Here is a 12,995-nt window from a genome sequence, read left to right on the forward strand (position 1 = left end):
TGTTAATCTATAAGGTGCCACAGGACTCTTTGCTTCTAGGGCGTCTTTATGTCACTCTGGCATAAAGGGACTGAAGCAGGGGTAAGGAGCTTTTAATAAGCCTCCAGCCCAATTCCATTCTCAGAAACTATCGATAGGCCCCAAGTATACCAGAAGGTCTCCAATATTCCTTTAGATCCCCATTAAAAGCTTACCTTCATCCCCAGTGTTTCCTCAGAATCCACCCATAGGCTTCCACATCACCCTTTCATAAGTTACCAGCTCCTTGTCCCTCCTCAAAATACACCCTAGCTGGTCTTCTTTCTCATTCACCATATATTAAACCTCCAACCCCACTTGTCACCTCTCCTCCCTCTGGTAATTGCCCCGCTGCCTTTCCCTTCCCTGCAGAGATCCAATAATTTTTCCACTATTGAAAATTTTCTCAACTGTTTGACTGGATTTTATCCATCCCATTCTGTTATTGAGGCAAACAAACCTGGAACAGGATCTGACAGAATTCCACACCAGCCATGAAACATGCCTTGTGCAAACACTTCTTCTCAGAATGAAAGACAAAACCAGCCCCTGCAGAGCAGCATGGAGGTTTCTGCAGATTCTAACAATGTGGTTGCGGCTATGCTGACTTAACTTAAACGAGAGGGGAAATGAAGCATAAGGGAGCTCTCTCTGACAACAGTTAGAAAATTCCAAAGCCTGGAAGAAAAATAATCTCTTTAATGAAAGGTAGATTATAGTGAAAGTCGTGGCCTTAGTTAGCAAAGTTATATACTTGTAGGAAATTGTGTATTGTTACTGCATTAAAACCCACTCTTTGTCGGTCAAGACTGTCTCTGTCTGTCTCTCCCAACACAAATACATGTAATATGGCCAGGTATGGTAATAGCAATACTAAACAAGATGAGTATTATCGATCTTAGTCATGTTACAGATGGAGAAACTAAGGCACAGAGAGCATTTGCCCAAAGTGGAAGAGTTAGGAACAGACCCAATGAGACAGTGGCAAAGTCAGGAGTAGAACCTAGGGTCTCTTGACGACCAGTCCCCTATTCTTATCAACAGACTATAATATCCTTCATCTGAGATGCTCAAACAGCTATCCAGACCTTATAAGCAAGCCCCAAAACACCCATATAAAGGAGATAAGTATTATTACACCCGTTTTACACAAGTGCAAAATATTTAGTAGGAGTAATACCACTTGTGACGTTCTGTACCTCATGGGAACACCCTACACCCCTTAGAATATGTTCACCCTTATAATATGATTGTGTGGTATCTAATGCAAAGTGTGTCATGTCAAGTATCTTCAGAAGGTTCATGATATACTGAGCATTGTTGTTATGGTAATGTTACAGTAATCATTGTTATAGTAATGTTAAAGGTTGTAATTTCATGTATATAGTTATGAGGCTGAAAATGTGTCCTCGTGGCTTAAAGCAAGCCCAGGCAAAAACCCTCCAAGAGCAGAAGGGCAGTTCACACCTCATCAAGGGATGTATGGGACAAGCCCAGCCCAGCCTCACAGGAACAAAGGACATTGGCCTAGGCAACAACAAAAGATCTGTTGGACTCCTGAGTGACTCACCCCTCTTCTTTTGGTCAGTTTGGGACTACAATGAGGTAATGCTCACCTGACTCTGACGGGGGGGGCAAAGCCAAGAGGGAAGAAAGAACAAGATAAAAGGGAGAGACGTTTGCCATGCTCTTCCTCTCTCTTCCACCTGCATCTGCAGACACCACATCAAGCGACTGAAGCGCTGATAAAAGGGGAGAGCCTGGCTGAAGCAACCAGCCAGCCTGTGGTGAGAAGCATCTAAGTTTGTAAGGGCACTGAAAGTGTTAAGATCAGGTTAGAATGTGTTTTGCTTTTATCTCATTTGACCAAATCTGACTTCTTGTCCTGTGGCTTATAATAACTTAAAATCTATCTTTGTAGTTAATAAATCTAATTATTTATTCTACCTAAAGCAGTGCGTTTGGTTTGAAGTCTGTCAGAGACTCCTCTTGGGATAAAAGCCTGGTACATATCAATATCTTTGTTAAACTGATGAACGCATATAAGCTCAGCATCCAGTGGGCATAACTAGACATTGCAAGATGGAGGTTCCTAGGGTGGTATCTGGGACCATAGATATTAGCTAGTGTCATTCAGTTGCATGATCCAAGGAGCAGCGTACATGCCAGAGGCTGTGCATGAACGGCCCAGAAGTGGGGGTTCTCACAGCAGAGCAAGGTAAGACTGGCTCCCAGAGTCAAGGATTGGAGTGACCTAGCAGATCAATGGTCCAGATAACAAGGGAATGTCACACCACTGTTATACAAAAATTCATGTATTCACTTGTGCTCCCCAGGGAAAAGTCATAACACTATGTATGATATAATCTTACACATACAAGACCGATAAAATGCAGTCACCTCTGGAGTGTAGGGTAAGGGCCAGGCAGACAACCAGCATGCACAGCGTATCATTGAAGGAGAGGAAATTCTGGCCAGTGACACAAGGCAAACTCTTACTCTTATGACAGATGCCCTGGGAGCTTTAACATCTACATAGACCAAAGAGGACATCAAATGTCTTGTCAAAAAAACCAAACACATAGTAAGTCCTGTCCAACTACAATGGATCTACCTTGACAGCTTCAGTTGACCTGCTGGTATTTCCAACTCATGGGTAGAGCCGTGTGAATAGCTGATCTTTCAGACTGCTGAAAATTCAAAAAAATCCAAAACCAAATTCTATTTCAGGTTCAACTCAAAAATGGAATATTTCAAAATGTTCAGCAAATAAAAAGTCATAAAAAATATCACTTAGGAATAAATTAAAGAGCTTGTTCAATCCAAAATGAAACATTGTTTTGATTTTCACATTTTCACATTTTTAATTTTTTTAAAAAAATAAAACTGAAGAATATTTTAAAATGAAAAGCCATTTCAAATTGAAACATTTGAAAATGTCAAATCATTCCTTCCTCCCCCCCAAAAACAAACAATCTGGGAAAATCAACACAAATTTGCAAAATGTTTCATTGTCATCAAATCCGCATTTTTTGCTGAAAAAAGTTTTCCTGAACATGTTTTACCAGCTCTGCTTGTGGATCCAGGGATTCTGGTATTTCAAACCCAAAACTTCAGCCATTCTGATAATCACCCCAGTTTCAGAAAAATATAGAGCTGAACAAATAAATTACAGCTTCCAGTTACAGCCTTTACAGCTAAAATGCAATCTTAAAACTCACTGTTACTTAACAGAAAACTAAAATGTGTATAAGTCATTTGTGAACAAAGGAAAGGATGATTAGAGGAACAAGGCCATAAAAAAATTATTAACTCCAATATGAGAGGAAGGTGACAGGAATTATACTTTATGTTTAAACTACTCATAATGCTAGTTTTAAGCACTGGCATTCCCCTCTAAGCATCTATGTAAATGGAAATACATGTACATTATATGTGTATGTACAAAGGTATTTATGTAGTAGGTCCAAACAATCTCATACTCAGAGATTCGAAGCCCAAGTTTCATACTTTCCAAAATGTAAGGTGGTGGAGCAGCAGGGGCTAGAGATATTGAATTCAGTTGGATCTGGATCTGAGGTTTGGGTTCACTGTTTTGATTAGGATCTATTTCTATAGAACAACAATAATGCTGCTGAGCCCTTATACTGCATTTCATATCTTCAAAGCACTATTCAAACATTACAAAAAACTCTCACAACACTATCCAGTGAGGCAGGTAATTGTGCGTGCATATACAGTGCTTGTGTATGGTATATAGGCAAGTATTTCTTACGGAAGTTGTGAAAGGGTTCCACAATAAAATGGAAAGATTGAAATTGAAATGGAAGTCACTGAATCCAGCCAGGGTTTAATTTAAAATTACTTTAATAAAACCCCAGCCTAGGCAAACTCGAAGGAGAAAAATTAAAATAATCAGTATAAATTACAAAAACCTCTCTCATTCTTTCTTTTGCATCCATCACTACATGTTAACTAACTGCCACAGAACATTTTAATTTTCTTTGACCAATAGGCCTGCCCCAGTACGTACAGCAGATAGCTAGGTAAAAGCAGGAAAGATGTAATTCTTCTGGACGTTGCACCTTTTCAGATTAGGATTCTCCCTGCTTTTCCAGCTGGGGAGCCAGGGTTGTGAGTCAAATACTGTGAGCTCACAGTCTCTATCATTAAGACTTATATTTGTTCTTTCTTTGTTCTGTCTGTTGACTTTCCTTAATCTGAAATAAAAATCACTCAGGCCAAAAGCACATTTTACTCAGTATGTGGGAACTATAACAACTGTGCTGCGTGCCCCCAAAACACGTGTTCTTGGCAACCCAGTACTTTAGACTTTAGATGGTTGATGCACTCAGTCCAGCTGTCCAGCAAAGAAACTGGCAAAGCTGCAGAATGTTATTTGGCTAAAGACCGTGGGAGCTGCTTGGTTACTGAGGCTTCTCCCTTCCTCACCATGGAACATTCATCCTAATTCACCAGAGCCAAAAAATAACTGTAATAGCAACACATTCACAGAAGCTACAGTTTTTTTGCTGAAGTTAAGCCAGCTCTGAGCTGGTGTAGCAATGGCATATCCCCTTTAACCAGGCTTGGCAAACAAGGCAGGTAACCAAATTGCTGCAGAATTCACACCCTTATGCACTTGAGTTCTGAAGGCTCTGGGGCCACAGCTACAAAATTTACATCAAGCTTGCTGCAGAAAATGTCAGAAATTGTATATACAGAATACACAACTGTGTGGTGTGGTATAAAGGTATTATTTACACTTGTTTGCAACGACATGCATAATTCATCCACGGCTTGAACTCTCATGAAGAAACAGGACCATCCCAAACTCATGCCAACATTACCTTTATACCACATCACATCACATATTCCACAAGTATATATTACCTGTAGAAAATATATGATACAGTGGTGTGTAATAAAAGTTTAGTTGGCATGAATTTGGGTTGGCCTCACTATATTTACTAGTGGTAAAAACCACGAGTGAGTTATTCACAAATGAGGACCAATAAAACCTTAATACCACCCTAAAGCAAGATGTATTCTGCATCTGCCACATATTATGGAGAAACTATTTTAAAAATGTTTAAGATAATTTTGTATCTTTCTACCTGTAAAGCCAAGCAGCTGTCCTTGGCTACCATGAGTTCAACTGCACAGAAGACATCAGGAGCCATAAATACCTCTAAAAATAAACCAGTATAGCTCTTCTGCATACAAAGAGTCTGATATCTCAGGAATTTCCAGGGCTAGGAATGACTAGGTCCCATTAGGAAGTGTGTGTGATGATGAGGTATCTCCCATTTTCCAAAGGGACAAAGCTGCCATTTCTAGCCCTACAGGGTCATGGCATATCAGACTTTAAAATCATTACACCCTTAAGAATAGAAAAAACATCTTTAGGTACAGGACTGAAAACTTTTTTCAGGCTGGGGGGGTTCACACCTTGGGGCCAAAGAAGGACATATTTCTAATAGCAGCTGTTTGAAAGTCCTCAGGGATTTTGAAAATGTTAGAAAAAGAGTCCCAGGGGATATGGATCAGTGGGAGGAGAGCAGGTGAAGGAGTCAAGGCTGCATGATTAATTCATTTATAACTTGGATATGTGTGTGTGTATAAACACACACTTAAATATACATACACACATTAGGTATGTCATCCACCTAGTCTTTTTGGACAAAAGTCTACCTGAGTCCTGTGGCACCTGGGGCTAAAGACTTCAGGCTTTCACATCTACTGGGTCTCCTAAGTACCCACCCACAATCCTAAGCTCATGCTCTCATACTCTTCTGCATCCTTGGATGGAAAGACACATAGTGTAACGCAAATTCTCCATGTATGAAATATTATCTCTGCTCTCTCCAGAGCAACAACAGATGTACATGTTGGGCTGTTATTCTGAGGAAGAGGGTCTGCTGGCCTTTCTATACTCTTGGGCTCTGCTTTGGCTGCAGCTGTGGAGAAAGGAAGCATTTGACACTAATGTAATCGTGTTCTCATTGCAGCTTTACCTCATCCCTGGCATTGAAGTAGTGCGGGGAAGGCAGTAGTCTGTTACAATCTGTGGTTCTTTTCCTTTAGGTCTTCAGTTCCCTGACCTCTGTCTTCTTCCCTGATCCCAAAGCAAACAAATTTCAACACATTCAGAAAGGTGATTGTGGTGGCTTGCCTCAGAGCGCAGGTTCCTGTGTTACAACAGGGGAGTACAAACTAATGGCACAGTTATCAGGAGATAAAAGGGTGGCATCATGGACACAGTAAACTACACGTTTTCTGGGACACCATGAACAGAGCTTGCTTTAAGACCCCGGCAGAAGTTGCACAATATCTCATGGCAAGTGCACTAGTCATGTCAGTCACCACAACATACTAATAAATCTAAGCTATCATAAAGTCGGAGATGTGGATTTGGAGACTTTCTAGAGATCCCTCCAAGCTTGTGATTTTATGATTCTGTATTACAGCTTCCTAGATATGCTGCAGAGAAACCAGGTTTTCAAACGATGGATTACTGTCTGAGAGAAAGTCACCCAGGCAAAATCTTGACTCCTTCTATGCCATATGTTACAGATCAACTTGGTCTTCGTCCTACTATATGTTCTCTGAGAGGGCCATCAGCCCAAATACCTGATGTATGCTGATCTTTTAAGGCAAGTGAAGAAAGGCACTATCTACTTCTAATGTGCCACGAGGCGGGATCTCTCGTGCAAGTCATAGAGAATACCAACATTCTTTATCACTTGCCAGACCAGATTTTCTATCTCAGAGGAAGTAAAGTTACATTTTTTCTTCCCTTTCTTAAAAGATTTGTCAACTAAGTTTGGGGTTTGCCACAAGAGACTGCAGAAGAGTTGGCAGACATGGGTCATGTTTAGAGCTAATCAGAAACTTCTGAACTTTGATTTTTATGGATTTTTTATCAAAATTAAATTTGTCAAATGTTTTTGACCAGCACCAGAGCTACCTGATTTTTTTAACTGAAATTAAAAAGAAAAACTAAAATAATTTTGTGAATATTTTCATTAATTTCTTTAGATTTCTTTTTTTTAAATCTCTCTCTAGTTGTCTAGCCACAAACAAGAAGATTTTATCACTGCCTGTGAAGTGAAGTAGCAGATGAAATGGAACAGAAGAAACAGGGTGCCTGGCAGTCAGAGCTGACCTTTCCTTATGTCATGTGTCTTAAAGAGAAAACAGCAACACATATTCATGCCAATGACTGGAAATATCAGGCTTTTTCTACAATGCACAGTAGCAGCAGCCACCTGCTGCAAATGGAAAATTAGCTCCGAATTGATTAAGGAAAACAGGAGTGAGAAAAGCAAAAGTAAAAGGCGAATTTGTTTTACTGTGGCTGGAGAATTGAAAAATCCATGAAGCAAAAACATTCAAATACACAGAAATCATCTGATCCCAAACTGATTTCTAGCAACACCATTTCAACCCTCTATCCAGGGAACAAGAGAACCTAACAAAGTAATTATACTAATATACCGGACACAAGTTTTATACAAACAGTTTGCAAAATATTCATAATACAACTAAAATGCAAGTCTTTTTGTCATTGGTTAAAAATTTAAAAATGGATGACTTCTGTGATGAATTCCAAACATGTATGCAAATGTTTCAAAGAAAAAGGGCGAAAGGGCCAAATTCTTGAAAACAGGCCAGTTTTTAAGCCAATATGATTTTTGTGTCAAAGCCATGAGAAAATATTTTCAGTTTTAAAGTTGCTACTGAGCCAGAAATATTGCACAAAACAAATTTTTAGCACTATTTTTATAACAGTGCAAAATGAAACTGAGTATGTTTGTTTACTCTACAAAACTAAAATTATGAATTTCACACATCTCTGCTTTATGTAAATCTGCCACAATTCTGCAAATCCAATGCAGTTCCGCTGACTTCAGGGGAGTTGCTCTAGATTTTCACAAGTGTAATTAAGATTAAGCTGGCACCGAGGCTCTTTTCTGGTATTGGCAGAAACAGTGCATTGTTTTTGTATGGTTAGGAATACTCCATCAATTACTAGACTAACAATTACTCCATCAATTACTAGAGATCCTTCCTGCACTGGCATTGCACCAATCAAAGTCCTACCTGAGTTCTGACACAGTTCCTTTAAAACCAAATGCTCTTGTCTATACTGGCCAGACAAATGTTTGAAACCCCTTTATCTGAAAGGACATTTTAAAACAGATTCAACTCCATTTTCCAAAATGGTTCAAATTCTACTGTAAACAGGGCTTCTGCTCCCCCCAGCCCCTGTCCTTGTCTCTGTCCTCCCTCCCCAACAGCTGCCCTTGACCCCAGCTCCTGCCCATGATCCCACTCCTGCTCCTATCCTCCCCACTCCACAACTCCTGCCCTACCCCTCATCCCTGGCTCCTGCTGCTAAACCCTTCAAGGTTCCTACCTCCTCCCCCCATCTCCATTTGAGTAAGCTTGTTTCATCCTTTCCCTCCATGCTGCCTAGGTGCCAGCAGGGGGCACACTGAGAGCACAGCAGAGACCATCTCCCTGCTCTCAGCTCTAATGTGTGGCACCACAGCACCCCCAGCACCTGAGAGGAGCAACTATTGGGAAAGTCCTGCTCAGCCCCTGTAGCCCCGGCTAGGAGCATGCTCAGTGAGGATGGAATCTTCATAGGTATCAGACTCTAACAAGTCGCTGCTGAGCACATGTGAACTGAGATTTTTTCAGAGGCTTGGTCAAATCAGGGTGAATTTTAACAGGGATGGGAAAAGCAAATCCCTGGCACCAGGGCAAGCCCTTCTCCCAAATTTCAAATCCCTGCTCCAAAGCACCCTTCGTTCAAGCACTGCAATCCTAATCCCACCTGGTGAGAAAGGCTGGCCGGTGGGCAGGTGGCTGTTGAGAAGCCCACCTTGTAGTCACCCCAGACAACCGTGGCTCCTGCAGCTCCTGTCCCACAGGGCTGGGCAAGTGCTCTGCTCCAGGCATTGTGCCCTGGTATGCAAGGTTGCAGTGCTGTCTACGCTTGGCCCAACTGCTCCTTTCTCATAACAGAGGGGTGGATAGGCCAAACCTCTCCCCCTTTTCCCTCTTAGATATCTTCTACCGCTCTGGGCAGAGGGGCAGAGAGGGAACACCACAGCACTCAGGACTTGCAAACTATCTGAGTCCACAAGTAAAAACGTGGCTTGGTCAAGTTCACTCCTTATGTGCCATGTGGAGAAGTAAGGAACATAAGCAGAACTTGCGCTGTGCTTCCCCATGATACCCTTTCTATCCTGGGACCTCCTCTCAGACCAGCCCTGAATGAGATATGACTTATGGGCTCTAACCCAGTGCATGCCTGCGCAGGCATGCTTTGTTTGGGAGAAGGGAACAGACTCTATCCATTCACATTACACCTATTAAAACAGCACAGGAAATTTCAAGGGCAAAGACAGTGGCTTGATTTTTCCTGTCACCTCAAACCAGTGCTCTTAAAGAGCCTAGCAACCATGGGCTATAGAAAAAAAATTGGAGGTCTCAGTCCAGTTGTCCTGGATAGCCATCCACATCACCACAATTGGCATTAAATATTAGCAACTTGTTGGTAGCCTCAGAAGAGGCCAATCATTGAGTAAGCAGGGAGTTTGGGCTCCCAGCTCACACCCAGAGTATTCACCAGTCAGGGTGGAGGGCTTAAGGAACACCAGCAGAGCAGAGAAGGGGGAGCTTGCATTGCTTTTGTCCTATCCTGCCACTAAATAGAGGACTTCAGGGCTCTCATTCTGGCATCTTTCACTGGCACTAGATTCACTTATAATTTAACTAGAAAGACAAACAAAAAGATTTAGTGACCAGAAACATGAACGCTCGGAAATGAGTATTAACTCAAGGAAATCAAGAGCTGAATGAGTTATATCTAGCATGGAAATGAGCTGGCTTATGGAGGCACGTTTGCTGCAGCTCCGAGATTGCAATTCAAATCCTTCAATATCCTGCTGTTCTTTGGTAAGGACTAGAGTGCAGCAGCCAAGTCAGATCTTTATAAGGTGACAAATCTGAATTCAGAGGAACCTGGTGACAAGAAGAATAAAAAAAGAAAACAAGCAAAAATAAGGCCTTTGGGGAAAATAGGTTTCCTTCCCACTCTGTCTAGCACGGAGGAAAGCTTTTGTCTTGGAGAAACAAAGCAGATATTCTCAGTGCCAGGCTACAGTCACTAGAACATGCCATTATATTTATTATGGTAGCTCCCAAAAGCCCCAGTCAGGCATCACACGGGGTGCTGAACAAGATATTAGGGGGGAATTTCAAAAGCACCTGACCGACGTGGGAGCCTAAGTCCCATTTCTAAAAGTGATATAGCCAGAGAGCTACCTTAGTTCCACTGACTTTTAATGAAAGTTAGGTGCTTAAGTGCCGAAGTCACTTTTGAAAAAGGAATTTAGGTGCTTTTGATAGTTTTGCCCATGGTCTTTGCTCCAGTTTACAATATGGATTGTGAGGAAAAGAGGTCAAAGAAAGTGTACTTGCTACATTTCAACTCACATCCCATCCCATTCACATCGAGGTCGCATTCACTCGAACAGCCCAATTGTTTTAAATTGGACTACTTGGGAGTAAAAGTTTCTAAGATTAAACCCTTATTTTCCTGGACTGACCTCGCAGTCTGAGTTAGTACCAGCACAATCACATAGCAAGGGATCCAAACTGAGGTCCCAGGCTCAGATAGCTGTCAGATAGTGCTTTGATACTACAGAGATGGATGCTCTACCCACACCTGTGAGAGCTATATAGTTCAAATATGTTAGACAGACAGAATCAATTCCTGGAACTCATTCATGGCAGTACTAAGTACCTTGATGTTGCTCTCTGATAGCCAATGTGAAGAGTGGTATTGAGAGAGCTGGAAGAAAATATAATGTGAGGTCTTTAAGAGTGAGAACAGAAAAAGAGGGAAAAAAGGAGGGGGAGAGGAGAGATCTCAGAGAATTCTTCTCACATATTAGGAAAAAATCATTTTCCTTTATAAATATAATTTACAAAGGAATTTATACAAGATACTATCCCAAGAATCTCCAAGGCACTGCACAGAATTCTGCCCCACCCAGATTGCTCTGTGAAGCAATTGATTTTTGTTTGTCCCTTGAGCGGTCACTTCAGACATGATTCATTGTATATTTTTATTGAATTCTGCAAACACAATGCGCTAGCACTAGAGCTCTGCAAAACTGTTGTCATAAAATGCAGGAAGTGTGCCTGTTCTCAGATCCCCCGGCCAAGGCAGTCACCCTGCAAAAGAAAGTCCTGCCAAATCCTTATGTTGTCTCTGGGTTCCAGGGAGAGTAAACTGGAGAGATCTGGGGAAATGTTTGTCTGAAACCAGTTGGTTATGACACTTTTTTTTTTTTTTTTTTTAAAGAAAAATTGCTGGTTTCTTAGCCAAGCTATCAAAATTCACCATTTCACAAGCCTCACTGGTTTTATTTGAGTTTTACAGAGAAACTTCAGTTTCATCCTAGAAATGGGTCAAACCAAACCTCTGGATCCAAACACCCCTAAGCTGCAAGGTGGCTAGGACCCAGATACTTATTCCACAGCCAGGCATGCTTTTTATAATGATGTCCTCGAACTAGAAGTCTGGAGCCAGATGCTCCAGATCTGTGTCTGAATCTACAGCGCCGAGCTATCTCGGATTCATATGAACCTGACACTCAAGAGTGAAGCTAGATGCAGGAGGCATCAAAATTAGCAGAAAGGTTCACTGGAACCAGGAGCGTTAACCCAGCATGAGTAAGAATGGTTAGGACAGTACAAATGTTTATCAAACTTATAGAAATATCCATTTCTCACATATAAAGGCATCATGGTAAATAAAAAGTCTAATCACTATTATTAAAAGCTAGTTCTTGCAAAGTACTTAGCAACTCTCAATCTCTGCTTCCAGACCCCTGATCCCAAACTGCCTGGTCCTGGCACAAGCTGGAGCTGCAAGAGATCAGCTCTAACATGCCACTGCCAGGAACCTCACACCAGAAGAGGATGACATGTAAGGCAATTTTATTCCACTGTGCCCCCTCGCTATCCTCATCTACCCTTGGCCTCATACCATTTTTCTCCTTACCCCAGGGTGGTACAGGAGATGGCAGATCCACCTCTTCCAGTTTTCTCCTACATAGGGAGAATATACACTTAGATCTCTCTTGATTTAAGTAGCAGCCCTCACATGTATCAAGATGGTGCACATTATGGTGTGCACAGGGATTATTTCACCCATAATCTAAATGCAGACACCTCTGGGACGGTTAGCTTTTGCTCCACAAACTTAACAGACTAGAGAATCTGGCTCTTAGAGTTTCATGACCCTTCGTATTATCTTCACCCTGATCATAGACACCCAGAAAGGAGGTCAAAATGTCACAAAAAGTATCTATTCTTTAATGCTTATTGACTATCTGAAATGCCTTTGCTCAGGACAAGTTAAGTCTCTTTGGATATAGTACAGTTACCTACATCTCAGGAAGAAAAATAACTTACCAGTTTTGTAGAATGTGAATGAAGAGAAAAAGATTATATTGAAGGTACCTAGTAGGATTTAAAAATATTTATGTCAACATTGTATTTCAGAGCATGAAATATAAATGAAAAATATACTGGTTAAAAAAGGTTATATTACCCTCTGCCCTAGATAAAATTAAATCTTAGTCCATGTAAAACAGCAGAGCATTTATTGCATTAAAAAGATCTACAAATTCTTATTACATAAATTATGCAATTTTAATGATGAGATCTTAAACTGGTCGCTAATGCAGTACTGAATATTGTCAGTCCTGTAACTCAGGGTACGTCTACACTGCACGATTATTTCGAAGTAGTTTAAACCGATATTACGAAACCGATGTTATAAAATCGGTTTTGCGCGTCCACAATGCGATCACAAAATCGATTGCTTGTGTCCATGGTCCAAGGCTACCATCGATTTCAGGAGCGGTGCACTGTGGGTAGCTGTTCCT

This window comes from Chelonoidis abingdonii, chromosome 7 (assembly GCF_003597395.2).
Source record: "Chelonoidis abingdonii isolate Lonesome George chromosome 7, CheloAbing_2.0, whole genome shotgun sequence".
In the NCBI taxonomy this organism is placed as follows: domain Eukaryota; kingdom Metazoa; phylum Chordata; order Testudines; family Testudinidae; genus Chelonoidis; species Chelonoidis abingdonii.